Source organism: Acomys russatus, chromosome 23 (assembly GCF_903995435.1).
Source record: "Acomys russatus chromosome 23, mAcoRus1.1, whole genome shotgun sequence".
NCBI classification, from domain to species: domain Eukaryota; kingdom Metazoa; phylum Chordata; class Mammalia; order Rodentia; family Muridae; genus Acomys; species Acomys russatus.
In genome coordinates this window covers 8,189,049-8,193,313 of record NC_067159.1, presented here as the reverse complement: position 1 = coordinate 8,193,313, position 4,265 = coordinate 8,189,049, and the positions used below count along the sequence as shown (strand labels likewise).

The window sequence follows — 4,265 nt, the reverse complement described above, 5'->3', positions numbered from 1 at the left end:
ACAGCTGGTGGGCCTCTGGGTGACCTCTTCTGCAGCTGCTACATGGCGAGGTGGAAAGTGAGCCTCTAGGTGTCTACAGCCCACCTATGTGGCATGGCAGCAGGCAGGACTTTGTGTATCTATAGCCTGCCTCTGCCATGCAGCTGCTACATAGCATATTTTTGTGGTTGTTTTTTGGTTTTTTGTTTTGTTTTGTTTTGTTTTTGTTTTTCGAGACAGGGTCTCTCTGTGTAGTCTTGACTGTCCTGGACTCACTTTGTAGTCCAGGCTGGCCTCGAACCCACAGTGATCTGCCTGCCTCTGCCTCCCAAGTGCTGGAATTAAAGGCATGTGTCACCACACCCAGCTACATAGCATATTTTAACTTTGAATATTTAATTTTTTTAATTTTACATATGTGTATGGGTGTTTTGCCTGTATGCTTATTGTGTGCCGCATGTGTGCCTGGTACCCAGAGAGGCCAGAAAGGGGCATCAGATTCCCCTGGAGCTGGGGTTACAGATGGTAGTGAGCCACCATGAGGGCTCTAGGAATCAATCCTGGGTACTCTGGAAAGGCAGGCAGTGTTCTTAATCTCTGAGCCAACTCCCCAGCTCTTTTTCATTTGACACTGTTGAAGGATTTTTGCACTGAGAATAACTAGAGCACTCCTCATGATAAACTATTGTTTGCTCAAAATTCTCCTCCTTCTGATATGTTTTATCATGGACACTGTCCTTACTGACATCTGACCTTGGCATGGGATTTGTATCAGCTAGCAGGTGACATAGGAATTGAAGTGACAATGTGAGTAGTCCCACAAAGAGGCTATAAGACAGTTGCAAAGTTGTGTTCACCTCCTTGCACGCCAGCCTTTGGCAGCAGAAAGCACGTGGTCAGGTAGCTGTTTCTCTACAGGGCCTGAGTCCAGAGAACAGAATGAGTCACACAGATCAGATCCAAACAAACCCACGGCCAGAGCCACCAGAGCCCAGTCCACCCACCATTAAGCCAGAGCCGGTGTCCACTACTTATGTCCTTCAGCAAGGCAGAGGGAAAAAAAAACCTGAGACCCACACTAGATAAGTTATTTTTTAAATTTTTGTATTGATTCTTCGTGAGTTTCGCATCATGCACCCCAGTCCCATTCATCGCCCCATGCCCCCATATCCATCCTTCACCATGGCAACCTCCCCTCCCCCCCCAAAAAAATACAACACACACAAACAAAAACAAAGAAAAAATCCATAGAAAACATCTCATCATGGAAGCTGTGGTATGTCACAGAGTGTCCCACAGAAAACCCCCTGTCCACACATCTTCACGTGCAAATGTTCATTGCAGTGAGTCAATGGTCTGGTTTGAGATCTCTGGTTTTTGTGCCACCATCAATATTGAATCCTCATCTGTACTCCTCCTGGTTGTCCTGCTGTTGGCCTGTGTCACGGAGATTCTACAGCTTTGGAACAGCAGGCCTGGCCCTATCACGCATCCCACCCATTCACAGATGATATAGATTTTGGGACGGACCAATTCAGAGGCCAGGATCTGGGCCTTGGTGGTAACTGCGTTGCTTAGCCCACTGGCGAGCTCTCCGGCACTGCTCTGGCTAGGCCACCCAATGCTGCCATCTGCAAGAGGCAGGGTCAGGTCTCATGCCCTTGAGCTAGCTCACACACACCTCCATGCCTCCACAGCCAGCTCCACTGTGCTGCCCAGTCAAGGTGCATGGCCTACTCTCCCAAGTGCTGCAACCTGTGAGGGGCTGGGCTGATTCTCCTGTCCTCTCACCCTTGGGCCAGCTTGCCTGCACCAGGGCCAGCTGTACTATGCTCCCCAGAGAAGCAGGATCTGTTCTCCTGAGTGCCGCAGCCTAGGAGGAACAGGGCAAGTTCACCCCCTCTCATGACTTGGGGGTCAGTTCTCCCAACTACCTCTGATGGCAAGAGGCGAGGGGGGCCCAGGCCACCTCACGGCAGAGTTTTGTCAGGGCCAGCTCTCCCACACTTTTTTTTTTTTTTCCGAGACAGGGTCTCTCTGTGTTAGTCTTGGTTGTCCTGGACTCACTCTGTAGACCAGGCTGGCCTCGAACTCACAGCGATCCACCAGCCTCTGCCTTCCGAGTGCTGGGATTAAAAGCATGCACCACCATGCCCGGCTCTCCCACACTCTTGCCCTTGGGTTAGGGGTGGCTCACCTGTGCCCCCTCCACCAGGACCAGCTCTACTGTCCTGCTCAGTGCTGCAGCTCATGAGGGGCAGGGCCAACCCCCCGACCCTGTGGGCAGCTTTCCTGACTGCTGGAGGTGGCAAGGGATGATGGAAGGGGGAGTGACCACTTCTGCACCTGTGCCACCCCAGAGCAGACAAATGGAAGGGTCAGGTCTCCCACACCAGCTCACCAACACCCCTGTCACCAGGGCCAGCTTTCCTTCTCTTTCTCTCCTATTTGACAACCATATTCTTGAACACTGTAGTGCTCCCCACGATCCCACCCCCGATGCAGGCTGGCCACGAGGCTGACAAGCCCTTGGGTGACATCCCCCATCAGTGCTTCATGGAGGGGCAGCAAGTAGGTGTCCATGACCTACCTGTGCCATGCGCTAGAGGGAAAGTGGCAGGTCTATGGGTGGCATGGCAGTCTGCAGGTTGCTGTCTGTCTTCCTCCTCCCACACAGTGCTGCCTGGATTTGATTTGATTTTTATGTGTCCTGGGCATAAGACAGCTTTGGCCACCAAGCCTGGCATCAAGCTAGGATGAACAAAGGACTGCCATCTGCTCTGCCCCTGACAGATATAAGAACACCACCACCAACAGGGTGTCTCTTTGTCTCTCAAAAAATGAAAGGAAGAACCAATAGATCTTTAAAGGATGCTTCGTATATAGATTCCTTGAAAGACAAATTACCAAAGCTGACACAGGAGAAAGAAAATATAAGGAGCCCTTTATTCACCAATTATATTTAAATTTGGGGAGAGGATTTTCAAGACAGGGTTTCTCTGGGTAGCCCTGGCTGTCCTGGAACTCTCTTTGTAGACCAGGCTGGCTTTGAACTCATAATTTAAAAAAAAAAACAACAACAAAAAAAAAACTTTTATACAAGGCTTGGGTAAGCACACACTTAAGATACAAAGTCCTTGGTTCAATCCCTAGGCCCTCAAAACAAAAATTCTCCACAAGAAAATCCCTAAATGAACCACTTCATTGATGAATTTTACCTCTCACAGCAAAGGGAGACATAGTTAGTTAGTTAGTTAGTTAGTTAGTTAGTTAGTTAGTAGTCTTACACTGCTGTTAGAACCTAACGGACATATAACAAGAAAGTAAAACTGGATCAGTACCTCCCAGGAATATTGATACAATATCCCTAATAAGGCATTAGTAACTAGAAGAATCAATATCTAAAAAGAAATTTTTGAAAGAATTTATTATGATTAAGTAGGGTTCCTCAAGAGCACACTATTTAGTCAAATAATCACCATGGTTTGCTACATCAAGAGAATAAAGGAAACAAATCATATGATTATCTCAACAGATGCAGAAAATGTATTCGATAGAAATTTGACGACTGTTCTGGGTAAGGCTCTCCACAAACAAGATAGAGAGGAATTTCTTGACCCAAGATGCACCTACAGAAAGCCAAGTGGTCACATCCCACACAGTAGTTAGGGTGTGAATACTCTCCATTCTAACAAGGCAGGAAAGCCCTTTCTCAGTGCTGTGTAGAGTTCCTAGGACAGAAGCAATGAAAGAGACAGAAATGATAGCAGAGACTCACAGAGACTGCAGAAACTGAGCTTTCTGCACTCACAGCATGACCATGCTTCCAGAAGTTTCTAATGAATCTACCGCCAAGATTTCACAATACAAGCTCAAATGCCAAAAATCACTTTGTTTTCGGGATTTTTTTGTTTGTTTGTTTGTTTACTATAAATGAATAATTAGAGTTAAATTTTTTTTAAAATACCATTTAAAATAGCACCAGGGCCTCTAATCCTGACCAAAATAGAGTAACAGGGACTATATATACACTCCCACCCGAGACATCTAAAACCCCAGACAGAAATTCATGAAGCAGGTTGTCAGACTTCACCAGCACGCAGCTCACGTGTGGGTTCTGAGAGACAGGCGGCAGTGGCGGGCACTGCAGCTTCCTCGGGCTGTGACAGGAGTAATTTTCGCAGGTGTTTATCTAAGAACGGGGAATCACCCAATCTCCCTCCACTCGAGATATCAAACAGGGCTTGTCAGAATTCAGAGATGGAAATAAAGAGATAGCCAAGAAT

At 47.4% G+C, this 4,265-nt stretch overlaps 1 non-coding gene across 1 annotated transcript; it reads right to left on the bottom strand.

Annotated features, from left to right (window-relative positions):
• Positions 1 to 2,680: 2,680 nt before the first annotated feature.
• Positions 2,681 to 2,821, bottom strand: LOC127206715 (small nucleolar RNA SNORA48). The gene has a single exon (XR_007832822.1). It is a non-coding gene; the product is annotated as a small nucleolar RNA SNORA48 (small nucleolar RNA).
• Between the last annotated feature and the right edge of the window lie 1,444 nt (positions 2,822 to 4,265).